The sequence below is a fragment of the Vulpes vulpes genome, chromosome 10 (assembly GCF_048418805.1).
Source record: "Vulpes vulpes isolate BD-2025 chromosome 10, VulVul3, whole genome shotgun sequence".
Taxonomy (NCBI): domain Eukaryota; kingdom Metazoa; phylum Chordata; class Mammalia; order Carnivora; family Canidae; genus Vulpes; species Vulpes vulpes.
In genome coordinates, this window is record NC_132789.1 from 87,371,157 (window position 1) to 87,389,509 (window position 18,353).

The window sequence follows — 18,353 nt, forward strand, 5'->3', positions numbered from 1 at the left end:
TTCTCCTTATTATAAGGATTAAATAAGATAATGCATGTTTCATATTCGAGTGCTCTGTACGATGTCTGGCATTACAGAGCATGCTCAGTAATGGTGACCGTTGGCAAATTGAATTTATTTTTTTATTTTTATTTTTTTTAATATTTTATTTTTTTATTTCTGAGAATACACAGAGAGGAGAGAGAGAAGCAGAGACACAGGCAGAGCAAGAAGCAGGCTCCATCCAGGGAGTCTGATGTGGGACTCAATCCCGGGACTCCAGGATCACGCCCTGGGCGGAAGGCGGCACTAAACCGCTTGAGCCACACGGGCTGCCCGGCAAATTGAATTTAAATAAAATTTAAAAAATAAAAATAAACGGTGGCTGCTACATCATTGCCCAAAGTCACACAGCTGGGAAGTGTTGGATCCAGGATTCCAAACCCTCTACCTACTCCTGGAACTCAGCTACAAAATTGGCTTGAAACTCTCCCATGAGACTTTTCATTTGCTGCTTAGTTTCATGCTCATTTGCCTTATTTGTCGTATCTTTGCCTTCTAGACACCTAACATCTTGGAACAAGAATGATGCTATATTCACTCCCAACTCCCAAGGCCTAGCAGGGGCTTCACACATGGAGAGATGCTTGACTGTTGATTGAATGGCTATGCGACTGACTAAATCTCCAATTTTTTAAAAAAGATTTTATTTATTTATTTGAGAGAGGATGAGAGTAAGAAAGAGCACAAGCAAGTGTAGGGGCAGAGGGAGAAGGAGAAGCAGATTTTCTGCTGAGCAGAGAGCTAGATGTGTGGCTCGATCCCAGGACCCTGAGATCATGACCTGCGCCAAAGGCAGACACTTAACCGACTGAGCCACCCAGGCACCCCTAAATCTCCAATTATTTTACACTTTCAGTGGGGCCTGAAAAAAAATAGATCACTTAAGATGGCCACGTTTTACTCTGAGTTTCACAGTCTTCTCTATGCCTATTGATATGAATCCCTAACCTAAGTAACCTAAATAACTTGAACAGGGCAAGGAGGTAACCACCTTGAATCAAGCTGCAGGGGGTTAAGTGAGGGGCTAGAACTGGAAACACAACAATGGACCACCCTGTGCACAGCCCAGACTCTTCCAGCAGTGCTGGTGGAGTAGAGGGCGCTGGATAGGCTCTGCAACTGCACTCGGGGTAGGCCCCTTGCTCTAGGGTGAGGGGTATGAAGAAAACTTCCCTATCCTAGGATCTTCTACCTAGCAAAAGAGGCTTCCAGATGGGTTTTCTCACTCACGTTTTATGATCCAAACACGTGAATGTGAGACTGAGAGGATTTGTCCAAATTATGAAAAATTGGATCATAATTGTTTCTACAGAATAGACTCTGGCAGAAAATCTGAGAAAGTCTTTTTTAGGAGAAAGTAACATGAGCTTATCATGCAAAAGTCAGCTTTGAGGAGCCAGTCTTCTTCCCCATCTTCCTGAGAGCCTTCCTTGCCACAAGGGATAGGCACTCAGTCTCAGGTGGCTCTAGTCCAGATTTTGAGAAATTGTATTTTTCCCTCCATTCACCTCTTCTACTCTGTTTCATTTATGAGGGAGATTGTAAAGAGGAGAACTTCTTAATGTCTTAGTCCTTTCCAGCAGAATTAAGTCTTTACAAGGAAGCAAAGGAGGGCAGTGCATAACCTAAAGATTTTAATGGTGGAATTTTAGATATGGTGATACCTTCCTATGCCAGAAATGACCTATACTATGTATTAAAGGCAGGTTCTGCTCTCTATTTCTCTGCCATGCCAAGGACTGTGCAAGTGTGAGATACTGCATTTTTAGGGAAAGGTATTATAATCTTGGTTTTGAAAAGTATTATTATAATCTTGGCTCTTTTTTATTTTAAAGATTTTTATTTATTTGTTCATGAAAGACACACAGAGAGAGAGGCAGAGACACAGGCAGAGGGAGAATCAGGCTCCATGCAGGGAGCCCAATTTGGGACTCGATCTCGGGTTTCCAGGATCAGGCCCTGGGCTGAACGTGGTGCTAAACCGCTGAGCCACCCGGGCTGCCCTCATCTTGGCTCTTTTGAACCAAAGTACATCACATAATTTGCTGGTATAGTTTATAGGAAACACAATAGGAAAAATTACTATACTACTAAGTAATGGAGAAAAAATTATTTTCAAATGAGGATTTAAGTAAGACGGAATGAATGGCCGGAACTGTCTGGCTGATTAGAATGCCTCCTTAGGGAGGTGGTAAGGTAAGATACAGTTGCCATATGGGTTGGATCCAATGCCTTTCTTTTATTAAAGAAAGAAGTTTCTCCCAGATTATAAGATACTGCTGCTTATTCTAGAAAATTCGTAAAACAGATAATTATAGAGATAAAAATTAAAGCCCTCCAAAATTTTTTATTCCCTAGAGTCAGCTCCTCTTGACATTTTATAATGTTCCCTAATGGCTTTTAGAAATCATATACATTTTTTAAGAAGACTTTGGTCTAAGGGAATGTCCATATTAATATGTGAATAATAGTAAATAGTATATGTACTACCTTTTGATTCTTAGGCTGACTCTAACACTGGGACATGGACTTATCTCTCTAGGCGTGGGCAATATTAGTGATTACACATTAGCTTGCAGTTTTATGGTGGTTGAGTTTAGCACATGTGTTGAAATCTCTTCTAATTCTCATGGTTTACATGAAGATTTTCTACATAGAAAAAGCACATTATTTATGAATAATGATGTTTTCTCCTTTTAAATCCATTTATCTGATTTCTGTTTTTTATTTGTATTTATTCTTTAAAAATATTTTATTTATTTATACGACAGAGAGAGAAAGAGAGCACAAGCAGGGAGAGCAGGAGAGGGAGAAGCGGGCTCCCTGCTGAACAGGAGCCCAGTGCAGGGCTCAATCCCAGGACTCTGGGACCATGATCTGAGCTGACGGCTGACACTTAACCAACTGAGCCACCCAGGTGGTCCTCTAAATCTCACTCTGTTGGATAAGACCTACTGTAGGACAATACTGAATAGATCTTGGAATGAAGGAAAAAAATATCCTGTAAAGCTTCTGATATTCAAAGGCATAAAATTAGTGTTATTCATAATAAAAACTGTTCACCAACTACAAATGGAAAAATCTTTCCTTGACCTGATGAAGAGCATCTACCAAAAACCTACAAATAATATCCTGCTTTTGAAACGTAGTGCCCATGTCTACAAGGATAAATGCATGTCATATTGTTGGAGGAGGTCTAGAAATCAAAAGGTAATTGATATTAATATTACTCAGATACCAAAATGGGCATTTTTCTAAATTGAGAGGCCTTCTGGAAAAAAACTAACTTATATTTGTATAATTTCAAATGGCCATTAGGGAACATTCTAAAATATCAAGAATGGCTGACTTAAGATCTTGGACAAAGGCAAAATCTTTTGTGGAGATAAAGATAAATGTTACATAATTATGGGGGGGGAAGTCACTAGAAAGTTAAAGCATATTTAAAAACAATCTGATAATCTCAGTCTTTTAATGAGTGAATTTAACGCGTCTATATTTATTTTGAATATTTGTGTATTTTGAAGTACATGTTCTTTAACTGTTCTTTTAGTTGTCACACTTGAACTTTTAGCTGGTGTATTTGATTTAAGAGAGCAAACGTTAAATCCACACGTCTACCCTTCTCAGCACAATACAAGGATCTTAGGGTGCTTTAATTCTGGTGACTGCCTCTCATCCATGTTGTTATCTAATATTTGGTTTATTCTGTTTTTAAGCTACCTAAAATTAGTCATTTTTTTTATTTTTTTTAAGTTTTTAAAAATTTTTTAAAAAAAATTTTTTTATGATAGTCACACAGAGAGAGAGAGAGGCAGAGACATAGGCAGAGGGAGAAGCAGGCTCCATGCACCAGGAGCCCGACGTGGGATTCGATCCCAGGTCTCCAGGATCGCGCCCTGGGCCAAAGGCAGGCGCTAAACTGCTGTGCCACCCAGGGATCCCTAGTCATTTTTATTACGCATAAGATTTTTGCTTTATTTTTCTATAGTTTTTACAGACGATGCTTATTTGGATTTATCTCTGCATTTACTGATTTATTTGCTCAACAATGTTTTATGTGTTCTACTCCTATTTTTTTAAATTCACTTTATTTTTAACTAAATAACTTTCTTCAGTAGTTCTTTCAACATGGGCCTGTGAGTGATAAACTCTTTTTGTCTTAATTTGCTTTGTTTTGCCTTCATTCTGAGTAATTGTTTTCCTAGGTATACAATTCTTCGTTGACGATTGTATTTCCTGAATATTTTGAGTGTGTCTGCACTGTATTTGGTCTCTGTTTCAGCTAATGAGAATCAGTCTATTTCTTGTTCCTTTTTTAGATATATTTTTTTCTATTCTTTAAATTCTTAAAATTTCTGTTTTTTGTACTGCATCAAAATAATTCCTCATATTTGTTTTTCAGTTTACTAATTCTCTTTTTAGCTGATTCTAATCCCCAGTTTTATTGGGTTCTCACTTTCACTGGCTAGATTTTTAAAATTACAGTATTTAATTCTTTTAGTATGTGGTTATTCTTTATTTTTATTTTATCTGATAATCTAAACATTTATTTTATAATTTCTCCAAGATTGTGCTCTTCTTGCTCTAGTTGGGATGTAAGTGCTTCTATTTATCAGATATGCTTTGATTGCTTAGTATATACATCTTCATTGGATTTTGTTTTTTGTGGCAATCTGATCGTGTCTTCCCAGACTGGATTTTACATGTGATTTTTCTAAGTTTCACCAATCTGAGACTAATTTTCATTAGTTTTTCAGCCCAGGATTACCGCCCTATATGTAAAATACATTTGGATATTGCATCTCTGTGTGTAAAAGGCTTGGGAAGCCATCCCTGGGTGGCTCAGCGGTTTGGTGCCTGCCTTCCGCCCAGGGCGTGATCCTGGAGTCCTGGGATCAAGTCCCAAGTCGGGCTCCCTGCATGGAGTCTGCTTCTCTCTGTCTCTGTCTCTCTCTCTCTCTGTGTCTCTCATGAATAAATAAATAAAATCTTTAAAATAAAACAAAACAAAACAAAAAACAGAACAACAACAACAAAAAAGGTTTGAGAGGCTTTGGAAGCTGCTCTCTTCCCATTATGGGAAGAGACAAGTTTCATTGGTGTTTTTCTGGGCCAATGGATTCTTTTCCCACCATTCTTGGATGAAGAATTCTAGTTTGACACAGAGATTTCAGTTCTAACGCCCTGCCATGTCTAGTGTGAGAGCTCTATCTTCTGTCCTAACATGGGTGGAGAAACCCTAGCTCTTAGCTGTCAGGGCATGTATCTGGATCTGATGTTCTCTTGAACTTCCATAGTATGGTTTCAAGCAATCACACCTCTAACTCTCAATCTGTTTTATTTATGTCACCTGGGATTTCACTTCGTCTTTTACTCCTTTCTTCTGTCCTTCCCTTTCTTTCTTCCTTTCATTTTAATATCTCAGCTATGTAAAGTTATTAATAAATTAATCTAATATTTATATTTATATGGTAGAAGGAGGCTGTATTAGTTCACTTTACTGTTTTGTTGGAAACTGAATACCCACACTCAATTTTGCTTGCTGTTTTTTTAAAGCTAATATTAAAAGCAAATAATTTTTAATTTTATCAAAACTATTTATAAACATAATTTTAATTGCAGTATATTTAATTTTATGAATATACCATAATTTATTCAATTATTCCCTTAATACCTGTATTTCTTCACATTTTGACATTAACCTTTAATAATGCTGGGGTTGACCTGGAGTATAAGTACTTTTCCCATATTTTGGGCTATTTTATTTTATTTATTTTTTTGGGGGGGGGCTATTTTAATGTATTTATTTATTGCTCTGTTTTCTTCAATGAAGAAATTAGGTGGATAAAAATTTACATATGAGACAAAAAATTGAGTCAGGAGGAAGGGAAATTACTGATAGGAAAACAATAAAACAAGGTATTGGAAAAAATAATATTACCTTTTCCTTTAATTAAGCTATAAACCTAAGATGACTAGAGGCCTTCAGGGAGAGGGAAACATGGTTAAATATGTGTTGCACGTTGTCCATAAGCCAAAATCAAATGAGTTGTGTGTGGAGAAGTACATTTTCTCCTAACATTGTTAGGAGTGATGAAGAGATGCATAGCATAATGCTACTGTGCAATTTGGTAACAGTGGTTCTGAGAGGCTAAAAACAATGCATTTCATTTATACAGCTTCCTGGAAGTCTGGCTTCATCCATGGAAAACATTCAGAATATCAATCACAGCAAAATTAACCTGGGGACCTTGAAACTTCTGAATTTATCTACCAGGTATGTTTGCTGGCTTTTGGCACATGGAGATTTGAGGCTGTTAGTCTTGCCTTTCAGAGGAGATTGTTCTTGTAGAGGCATCCGCTCTACCCTCAGCCCCAAACAGGGCTCTTAATACCACTCCACTAGTAACTACCAGTGGTCTGCCAGTGGGGGCAAGAGCTGAGTGGCCTAATTATAACAAGGACAAGCTTCTTTATTCCTTTTCCTTTTCTAGATTTGAACCAGCTCTGGTTGCCACCCAAATCCCACTGCCTCCAAGAGCCAGCCTCAGGATGAGCCTGAGATGCCAGAGTGGAGTAACAGAGAGAAGTGGGCTGTTGATGATACCATTCATTGAGCATTGCTTCATGCCTGGAATGTGTTCACCTCTAGATTTCAGCTGTTAGAGATTTTCTTCTAGTTTAAGGCAGCTTGAGTTATGGTTTTGTTGCTTATATCAGAGAAACATTCTAAATGATACAGAGATACATGACTGTCATCAAGGAATCCATGATCAAAAAGGTGTAAAAATCACTGAGCTGTTGAAATGAGTGGTAATCGTAAGAGCTAGCACACATACAACATTTTCTAGACACTATGCACTCTTTTTAGCACTCTATGTAATTTCATTTTTTTAAACCTGTACTCAGTGAGATTGGTATCATCATCATCATATCCATTTTACAGAAATAGAAGCTTACTCATGAGAGCTAAGTAAGTTGGCTAAGGTCACTCAGCTAGTGAACCCAAGTGGCCTGGTTCCAGGGTCTGGGCACATAATTGCTCTACTGTACCGCTCCTTGGTAAAGAGCATGGACCTTCTAGGTAAACAACCTTTCTTCCAACCTGGGGTTTGTGTAAAGATTGGACACCACAGGAGCCATAGTATTAGTCCCCGGCAAGATTCTGGAAGACAGCTATTCTGTATTGCCAAGTGAATTGGCAGATATACAACTCTGATAGTCGGTAGTCCAGGGAGGATGGCAAAATGGTTAAGATCAGGAATTGTTATTCAGATAACATGAGTTGAATCCTGGCTTTGCTGCTTACTGGCTTTGTGATCTAATCTGCAGGAGCCTCATTTTCCTCAACTATAGAATGTAGCTGGCAAGGTTTCATAAGGATTAAACAAGATGATGTGCAGAATAAGGTCTTCTTACTGAAAGACCACAATTTAGAATGGATGGCCTCTGGCCTTTGTATGCTGGTGTGGCAGGGGAGGCATGGTGACTGACTTGGAAAATAGATTAAAAATAGGGGATCTATGCATACGAGGTACTTAGTACAGGCAAATTCACAGAGGTAGAAAGTAGAATAGAGGTTACTGGGAGCAGGGAGGGGAAAATAGGGAGTTACTGTTACTATATATTTTTAAAGATTTTATTTATTTGTTTGTTTGTTTTTAAAAAGATTTTATTTATTTATTCACGAGAGACACACACACAGAGGCAGAGACATAGGCAGATGGAGCAGCAGGCTCCCCATGTGGGACTTGATCCCAGCACCCTAGGATCATGACCTAAGCCAAAGGCAGATGTTCAACCACTGAGCCACCCAGGTGCCTTTATTTATTATTTATTTATTTATTTATTTATTTATTTATTTATTTATTTATTAGAAAGAGAGAGAGAGCATGACTTGGGGAAGGAGCAGAGGGAGAAGGAGAAGGAGGAGGGGAAAGAATCTCAAGCAGACTCTACACTGTGCATGGAACCTAATATGGGGCTCCATCTCACAACCCTGAGATCACGACCTGAAACCAAGAGTCAGATGCTTAACTGACTAAACCACCCAGGCGCCCCAGGAGTTAATGTTTAATAGGTGCAGAGTTTCTATTTGAGATGGTGACAGAGTTCTGGAAATAGATATTGGTGATGGGTATGCAGCACTGTGAATGTATTTAATGCCACTGAATTGTACACATTAAAATGGCTAAACTGGTAAATTTTACATTATGCGTGTTTGAGCACAATAAAAAAATGTGGAGGAAAAAGCAGGCGTTAAAAAAATGGTTGTTAAAAAAACAACAAACAATGGTTGTTGTTTAAAGGATGGAAGGGATGATGACAACTGGTTATGACTATTGTGAGCAGAGACTCTGGTATGAAAATTTAAAACCCATAAAAATAATGAGGTTACACTCTTAGAGCACTTTTTATACATAATATGTATTTGATCATAATCATTAGTTGCATAATAAACAAGTCAAAGGAATTTGAGATAGGAAGAGTATCAAAGCTTCTTTTTTCATTGTCCTGCCACTTGGCGAAAGTATGCCTGGACCCCTGCTGTGAGCTTGTTGGTGGTAGGAGGGTTGTGACCTTTCTGTATTATCAAGAGGCAATGTTGAGTGCCCTCTATGGAGAGAGAAAGCTTTCCCCAAGGGCTCCCCTCACTTCCCATAACCCTTACTGCACATGCTGTTAAGCTTCAGCCTTGGAACTAAAAACATCTTAATTTACAAGAAAAAGGAAGAAAGCACATCACCTCTTGTGACTAAAAGAAGTTTAAGTCTAAACTTTTAAAAGAAAGTGCATCTTTATAATAACAATAAAATCTTCCCAATCAAGCCTTTAAGAGGCAGACTGCATCCCTATCTTTGCCTGGGGCCCATAACTATCCTTAGCTAATCTTTCTCTGACAGATAAAGAGCTGCTATATCCATTCTTATAGCTCCATTTTCAACTTTATTCAGAGAAGTGGAGAGAGGGAGCCCTGGACAGGAATAAAGAATGAGTGTTTCAGACTGGCAAGAGGAAGAGGAAGCTGGGGTCAATGACTTGAAGAATTGATGCTTCCAGGAAAGGAAAGATCCACAGCCCTCTGATGTGTTCAGGGCTAGCGTAGGGCCTCAGAGTCACAACCAGGCTGGTCATCTGTAGGATTTCACATCCATTCCAGCCCAGCTTTGTTCTAGCTGTGCCATCCTGGAGGTTTATTCTGAGGGGTGGATTTGGTGACCAACTGCCTCTTCTTAATGAGAAGTCAAGAAAAGTTTTATATATGCGGTGATAAGCACAAGGGTGAGAAACAAGAAGAGGGTATCATAAGCTTGTGAGCCCCACCGATGGTCCTCAAGAAAGCCGTGGAATGTTCTGTGCAAGATATCTTGAATAATAAGAAAAATATTTAAAGGCTCAAGATGACTTCAGTTAGTTCTAGTTTTGTATTAGAGGCAGATTCTTCTAAACGAGCTCTTGAGGCCTGCAGTGCTGTCTTCATGAAACTGATTATTTGTTTTCAATATGGACCTTGTTAGAATGGCGCTTTGGGGAGATGTCTGCCCAGCCCTCATAAACCCCTTTCTCTATAACCTGCCCCTTCCAAAGAGATGAAGGGAGGCAGCCATACTTAAACTATTCCTGTCCTTCTGACTAGAGTTGACTAGACCCCTGACCCAAGCAGGAGTAGTTAAATTCTCACTCTCGGGGGATAAGAATTGAGACTCAAAGTATCTAGATTGGTTTAGTCTACTTGCTAGAAGTAATATAAACTCAGAAGCACTGGAGACACCATCTTTCATCACATATATAGGAAATCAGAAAGAGTGGTCTGTTTAGGGATAGAGCTAAGGGTATTTTCTGATTCCTGTTATCTTTCTATTCTAGTGCTCAGTTCTAGTTCTTTTTCTTCTTCTTTTTTGATGTAGTTGACACACAATGTTATATTAGTTTCAGGTGTTCAACATAATGATATCACAAGTGTAGCTCTAGCTTCTTTTTAAAGGACTAAATCGGGTTCTATGAACCATGTCATAATCTTTCCAATAGATTATTTTGATATCTTAAATTAGCCAGAGTTGGTTTCTGTTGCTTGCAACCAAAATAATCATAAGTATTTTAAAAGATTTTTTTTTAAGATTTTATTTTTAAGTAATCCCTACATCCAACATGGGGCTTAAATTTACAACCCTGAGATCAAGACTCGCATGCTTTACTGACCGAGCCAGCCACCAGGTACCTCATCTTAAGTATTGCTAACTCAAACCTAGGGTATGATGCTTGGGTCAATACAGCAGCTTATTAGGCTGCCAATTGTGATATGGATCATCTCCAAGTTTGTAATCCCCGGCAGAGATGCCCCATGTCCTTTCAGTGGGGTCCACTTCCTATTGTCTCAGATCCTGTGTAGATGGGAAAATCACCAAGGGACCCCAAACTAGGAGTTACCTTGATTATTCTTTTCTCAAACTTCTTCCCAACCATCCAATTCATCTCCAAATCTTTTTGGTTCTACTTCCAAAATTGATCCCAAATCTATTTACTTCTCTCTGTGTGCAGGGTAGCTTAGCAGACTAAGCTATCAGTATCTTTTGTTAGAATTGCTGTGATGGCCTCTTAGCTGGCCTTTGATATCATTACTCCACTCTTTCCCCCCTTCCAACACTTTATGCGCATAGTACTTAGATTGATTTCTTTGAGATACAAATCAGATCACGTCACTTTCCTCCTTAAAACATTCTGTATTAGGATGCAGGATAAGCTGATGTAACAGAAACTCAGAATATAATGGCTCAAACAAAGGAAAGAAGCTGCTTCAGGGCAGGTAGGTGGCTAAGCTGCACATAGTCATGTAGGGACCCACGTTTCTTCTCTCCTTTTGTTTGCCATAGTGTTTGGTATTACTCTCATGCCCCAAAGTCAAAGCTGGCTGGCTGTATGGCCATATCTGTGTTCTAGTCACTGAGATGGTAAAGGGGAGAAGATATGCCCAGTCATCTTAAGAGCAAGGCCCAAAAGTTGCACATGTCACTTTGCTCGCATCTTATTGATAAGAACTTAATTGCCTGGCCACATATTTATGCAAAGACAGCTGGACGATGTCCCTTCCAACTGGGTGGGCATTGGCTGATTAAAGTCAAAGTTTTTAGAACTAAAAGAAGGAGAGAATGGATATAAGGGACAAGTAGTCTCCTCTGTACCTGTAACGGCTGCCTATACTGCCCATTTCATTCAGTGAATGAAATCCAAATCTTTTACCATGGCCTGAGGTGATCTGACACCTATATACCTCTCCTGCCACTCAACTCCTTGTTCACTTGGCTGCATAGGACATCTCCTCTCTCTGCTCCTGAAATGTGACATGCATGTTCTTGCCCAAGGGAATTTGCAGTTGGTTGTTCCTTCTGCCTAGAAAGCTCTAAAGTCAGATCTTCCCAGGTCTGTCTGCTTCTTATTATTTAAGTCTAAACTCAAATGTTACCTCCTTCCAGGAGCTTTTCTTGCTCATTCTGTCTGAATTGTACAGGCTCCCACTGACCTGCCTTTCCATCATGGTTCTTTGTTTTCTTGATCATACCATTTTTTTTTAATCTCTCTGAATTTATCTTACATTTTGTTTGCTTGCTTTTGTGCTTATTTATCATTTATCTTCCCTCCACGTTACACCCTAGAATTTGAGCTTCCAGAGAGCAGGGACCTTGCCTTTCCTCTTTCTTACCCCAGATCACTACAGAGGGAAGTCGCTGCCACACAGTACAGACTCATATTTTGAGTGAATCAGTGGTGGCCTAGGATGCAGTATCAGCATTCCTAAATAAAAACTCTTCTCTTAAATTTTAGAAATAGTCTACTGCCTCTCTCCTCTGCCCCTGAAGGTGTGCCATCTGACTATAGACACGGCCTCCCTGTGAGGGGTCCTGGGTTCTTATTCTGAGGCAGGTCTGTGTCACTTGTTCTAGAACCTCATCTCACACTGGGACAATTCAATCTGTGTTCTAATCCTGAGATGGGCATAAAACCCACCTGCTACTTACATCCCTGGAGACTTGGGGAGTGAATGAATTACCTGAAATAGGGAACTTTTAAAATGATAAACAGAATGGCTTTCAAACGAACTTCAACTAATGGATCTTCCAAATGATGCCCTTTCCCAAGCCTCACACCACCTCATCCCCTATGCACTTGGGGGAAGGTGAAAAGCATAGTATTTCTAACAAGCAAGTCTAAGCATTAGAATTCCCAGAGAGTAATCCAGGATGAGAACCTGGCCCAATAATAATAACCCTAAATGTTATTTATATGTCATTCCTCTGCCAAAGTCATCAAGGTAGCTCCCAAAAGGACCATGCAGGAAAAATTTCACTGTCAGCATGTGCCAAAAGTCTTAATAAGTAAGGTTCAGGGGATTTTAATTAAAAATAGCTCATTTGGTGGCCTTTCTCCAGTTAAAATAAAGTCTGTTCATGCGACGTGTGCTATAGCAGTAACCCCCCAGCCAGCGTCATCTTCCTAGGACATTCCTTCAGGCCTGTTTATCTGGGGTAGGCAGACTCCGATGCACATCCTGAGATTTTTTTCTCTGCTCAAAATAGAATTCCATAATCAAGAGCCGACTTTGCTAAAACATTGTCAGCTCCTGTGGAGGCAGGGTAGCAAAGGCCTTGAACACTGTGGGGAAAGCCATCCAAGGGATGTTACTTTTCAAACAGTGCTTAATGCAGTATTAAGCAAAGAAGATTTCTCTGGATCATGAGTAAATGTGGCTGTCAGTATAACTGTCACTATTGAGTGAATGGGAACATCAGAAAGAGCATTTTAAAAACCCAGTAATCATTTTTACCCATTACTTTACAAATACGTTTCTACTTACTGATTCCTATGGGAATAAAAATGCTGTAAGAAAAAAAAAAAAAAAGCTCTTCTTTCAAGTCATGCTGGAGAGGGAGTGTACCAGAATGTCCAGGAGAGATTTTCAAGTTTCTAGTTCCATCTTAGATTTGCAATTTGATGCCTGGTGGGGCCGGTCTCATTGGCAAGACACAGCAGGCACTTTTTAGCTGGTACCTGATGGGCAGCCAGACTACTGAGCTGGAAGAGGAAGCTTATATGTGACCTGCCAGTTCTGGTGGGCCAGACCACCAGCGTTTGCAGAGTCTGTATGTTAAGCCGTTGACCTGCTGACCTGCAGAGTTCCAGGGAGTCTGTTTCTGCTCAGAGAAAACAGCTCTGATTGGCAATAGCTGCTAATGAATTCTTACTTGGAGGCAAACATTGACTTCACCTTTGAGCCCCAAGGAGTCTTGGGAAAGCTCAGGCTACTCAAAGCTTTTTGAGGAATTTCACCTTCGAGCTGAGGATTTGGGCAAGATCTCGTCAGTGGGAGGACAAGAGGTCAGCATCCTATAGGCAGGGGACTTCACAGGTGGTGGTGTCCAGCTCCCTACCACCTACCCCTCAAGCAGGTCAATTTCTGAACTAGCTGCTAATCTGGTTTAAAAGAATTTCTAGCACTGAGGGTTCATGTGACCTTATAGAGGCACTGTGTTAGAGTCCAGGCAGGGGGATCATTGTGACTATCTCCCCTCCTTTTACAGAAGAAGAAGTCAAGGGTCAGAGAGGTGCCGAGGTCACTGAGCACGTTAACAGCACAGCTCAAATGTTTCCTGGTCAGAAATTTCAAGGGCCGGCTTTGGTGATGTGATGGATAAATATAGCCTAACATTTTGTCATGAAAATGATCAGAAGCTCTGAAAACTGGGAGCAGATGCAGCTCCACAAGAAGCATGATAAGAATGCCCCCGCACACCTGCTGTGGAATACAAGGGTGGGAACATTCCTCATCTCCCACAGGGAACATCAGCCTGCAGGCTGTTGATGCCCTCTTGGCTGCCATGTCTTGGCATGGACTTCTGAAGATTGAAGGGAAGGCTGATGACCTCATAAGGAACGAAAAGGGATGCCAGTTGTAGATTGCAAGCTGATCAATGCAGGCAGATCTGCCCCTGTTCCAGCAACACCACAGCCAGACATTTGGTAATGAGAGAAGAGAAATGAGGAGGTAAAGGCGAGGACCTGAAAATCTGCCTCAGTCACAGCAGTGGGGACAAAGTCCAGAGAGAATTGCTCAGAACTCTAGGCTTTGTCACTTAGTAGGCTTACAGTCATTTATTTCTGAGAGTTTATATTGTGTGTGCGTATATTTCTGGTTAATACTTTAACTGAGCAAGCATTTCCTGGGGATCAATTCTCTCCAGGCACTACTTAGAGCTATGAATAAGACAGAGCCCCAATCTGGAGAATCTCAGTGTTCAATGGAGGAAGCCAAGATCAATGAGACAATGCCCTGTGAAAAGTGCTATAAAAGTAGGTTGTAGGTGCTATGGAATGACAAAAGGGAGGACATACTGAAGTCTAATTGTAAAAACTGAGGACTACTTTAAAGAGGTGACCTATGCACCAAGTCTTCTACTTCTTAGCAATAAAGAATGGGGCTCTTGTGTTCTAAGCCAGGATTGGTCAACAAACCTTTTCTATAAAGCATAATAAGTATTTCAGGCTTTGTGGGGCATAAGATACATTTTAATACTCAACTCTGCCATTGTAGTGTGCAAGCAGCTGAAGTCAGTATATAAATGAATGGGTGTGGCTGGGTTCCAATAATAATTTTATGAAAACAGGCAGTAGGTCGATGGACTGCAGGGCATAGTTTACCAACCCTGTTTTAACCCCTTGATAGGCCAAAGTCTATTCCGTGCTCACAATAACCCTCGGTAGTAGGCATAGATGAGAGAATTTAGGCAACTTTTCCAGAGTGATAGAACTCAGGAAGAAGGGTGGAAGCAGGATTTGAATTCAGGCCAACTGCCTTTTGATTTAAAAGCCCTTTTAAATCAATGCTTCATGCTTCACTCATCCTCAAGATACACTTATGAATCTCCATTGTATGTTCTCCCCTCGCCTCTCTCCCTCTCCCTGTTTCTTGTTTCTGGGTTCTTTGTGCTGAATATTCATAATATGCCCAGCACAGCTCCAGGCAATTTGGAGAAAGCATCTAAAAGACACAAAGCATAATCCCTGTGTTTGACTGGTTTACAAGCCCATTGAAGAGCCAAGATATATACACAAAAGAGGAATAAGAAAGTGTTGGGGGAGGCAGGAAGGTTTCCTTCTTACTCTGGAGGGCTTGTGCCACATGGAGAGAGTCCATCCATGTCACACACTCCTGGCTTCTCCTTACCCAAACCTCCCAAGAGAGGAGGAAAAAGTACTCTGATTGGAAAGCCTTGAAGGAGAAACTGGGTGCACAGAGCCAAACTCCTTCATTTCTCCTTCCCCTTGGGAGTTAGGCTGCTCACAGGAGGCACCTGCTTTGCTCCGTTCCTCTGTGATACAAATTGTGAAAGGGCAGGCTGTGTCTTATGGAAAAGCACTGCCCCAGTGCTTGCTGCCTGTGATAGGACTCTGCTATGAATTCTGCTGGTCTAATAGCAGATTTCTCAATAATGAAGATGCCACAGTGGTCTCCATATGCCCTTTTACTTTGTCTGATTTCTCAATTACTTTGTGACTTGCTGGGCATGCAGGGCATTATTAATTTGGTCTACTGAATCCCCCAATAGACAATGCAAGACAACACAGAGAAGTGATCTTTTCTTCCTGTTTTCCTTTAAAACAAAGGCTGACTTCCAATGCTATGGATAGTTCAGAGGAGGGTGAAGAAGCCACAGGGGACTTAGGAAGAGGGCAGGAGGAGTGGACACATTCCCCAAGTCAACTGGGATGAATATAGTTTGGATAGGCTAAGCTATTTACACATGTTTGTTGATGGTTGGATTCAGGACCTTGGGGTTCCCACACTTTGAAATATTTTTCTGTGGAGCTTTTCCCCTGGGTATTCATTGGATCATAGAAACTTAAAATTAGAAAGAACTATAGTAATAGTTTAATCCGAGTCTGTAGCAGCAGATTCCAAACAGAGGTTGCCTCAAAATCACCTGGGGAGTTAAAAAAAAAAAGGTGTCCAGTTTCTACCCCCTGGAGATTCTGATTCAGTAGTTCTGGGACTGGGATAGGAGTGGGGGAAGACTTTCCCAGCTTGCTAGGTGATTAGGCAGCGTGGTTTGCTATATCTGGCAGGTGATCACCCAACATTCATTTCAGCACTGCCAGCGACTGGCGCTCACAATCTCCCAAGACAGCCATTCCTGATATTGCACTTGAATATGGTACCTAGTAAGTTCCATTGCCTGGATCTGATTAAAGTCCCTTTTAAGTGTTGGTGGGCATGAAGAAATCTGCAAGGAAAAAGCACCAAGCTGTACCAACTGTCGGAGATATGCCCATCTTGGTCACCCAATAATGTCTCCCTCAGTCTTGACCACTCTGGTCATGTCTGCACCTTTGCATTTGCTTTCAGCTCTACTAGCTCCAGTCTCATGCTGGAGTGACCACTAACTTCTGAGCTCCTGGCCAGGGCTAGATGCCTGAACATCCTCAACTTGGCTTGACTCTTTTTTCCTACCCTTTTCTCTCCTCTCTTCTCCTCTCCTTTCCATCTTTATTGAGGTGTAAGTGATATACCATAGACTGAACATAAGTAAAGTGTACAGTTTGATGAGTTTTGATGTACATATTCATCCGTGAAACTGTCACCACAATCAAGATAATGAGCATACCTATCACTCTCCAAAGTCTCCCCATCCCCTTTAGTCGTCCCTCCCTTCCACCTCCTGTCTCCATGTGACCACTGATTTACCTTTTGCTTGACTATTTTCTGACCAAGAGCTCTTACCTGGTCTTTGTCCCAGGCCAGTCACCCTTCTGAAACTAATTTCATCCACCAGTGTGAGAGAGTCCCAGCCGCAGGTGTATCCCAACCCTACACCCTGACTTAGCCCCTCAGCTGGGATGTGACAAGTGCAGTTCTACCCTGTAGGGGGTACTGGATACATTTAACTCATCTTACACATAATAAATCTTCAGGTAGTACTTAAATTTTGATGGCTAATATAAAATCACTAATAATAACTACCACTTAGAGCTTAACTCTTCTCCACCAAGAATTGAATTACATTGAATTATATAAAATAATAATAATAGTAACAATTTTTTTCTCTCTGTAACCCTAATGCTAGCCATACGAGAAAGACCTTCATTTCTCCTTGTTGTCCATGAGAAGATATGATGACTGATTTAGTCAAATGCCTTGCTGAAATCTAGATAGACCATGTCAGTAGGTTTTTCCGCTATAACAATATAGCAGTTATAGCCATAACAGATTTTCTTTTCTTTAGAAATGCACTAATTCCCTCATTAGAAACTTTCCTGGTGCAGTGTACTGTACTCAAGATAAAATAAAGTGTTCTGTAGATTCAGAGTCACTCACAATGTACTATTATTTTGTATTGATCTTGTTTCCAGTAGACAAGTAATTTCAGATCTTTCATAGGCAGTCTGTATTTCAAATAAATATTGCTTGACTGTTGTAAAAGCCTCTTGATATGGCTGATTTCCAAACTGATCAGAAAGGCACCTCTGTTTGCCTTGGCAAGGGATGTGAAAGGCAGGATAACTCCTCCTAATCCCACAAGGATGATGTGTGAAGTGAATTTTCCTGTTCGGAATTTATTTATATCAGCCTTGAATCTGTGAAACATTTGATACAGTTTTAGCATTTTCTTCTCATGAAAGGTGATTTTCTGGGTAAAATGCAAGTAGAACATTACAGAACTACTGGGATTTTTTTTTAAGTAGTAAAGATGTCATCTGATCTTTCATAGTCATAGTACACTTTACCCCCAAATGTAAAATAATACAAATTAGGTCTACATTAAAGATTTGGAAAATATCAATAATGATGAAAGCAAAATATATTTCTTTCAAGATGCTTGAAGCTAGTTTTATTCAGCTTCATAACTATAAACCATAAATGAATCTAGCGTCACTCTGTTGTAGGACCTCCACACTACCTCATCCACTGGGACATGTAACAATTAGCCTGTCATTGAGCACCAAGGCTCTCCCATGAGGCCCTCTGCATGCCTCCCATGAGACATGGTCTCTGGTTCTGTTCGGGCTTTAGGCAGTTACTTCTTCCCTGTCAGTGGTATGTATACATTGGTTTTCGTTTTTTTTTTTCCAGATTAATCTCCTTTTCATACTCAGTTATTTTTTCAACAAATATTTATTGAGCAACTACTGTATTTTAGATGCTAGGGATGCAACAGTAAACAAAATAGAAAAAATCATTGAGATTATATTTTGATAAGGAGACCAAGAGTAAATGAAATAAATTAGTACATATGGTATAATATGTTATGTGCTGAGAT

The 18,353-nt window shown here is 40.2% G+C and overlaps 1 long non-coding RNA gene across 2 annotated transcripts in view; it reads left to right on the forward strand.

Annotated features, from left to right (window-relative positions):
• LOC112933416 (uncharacterized) overlaps window positions 1-18,353 on the forward strand; it is a 166,778-nt gene that overhangs the window by 136,386 nt on the left and 12,039 nt on the right. For both annotated transcript variants that reach the window (XR_011994975.1, XR_011994977.1), the window contains exon 7: window positions 6,225-6,322. This is a non-coding gene — a long non-coding RNA (uncharacterized lncRNA). The remainder of the gene's footprint in view (window positions 1-6,224; window positions 6,323-18,353) is intronic.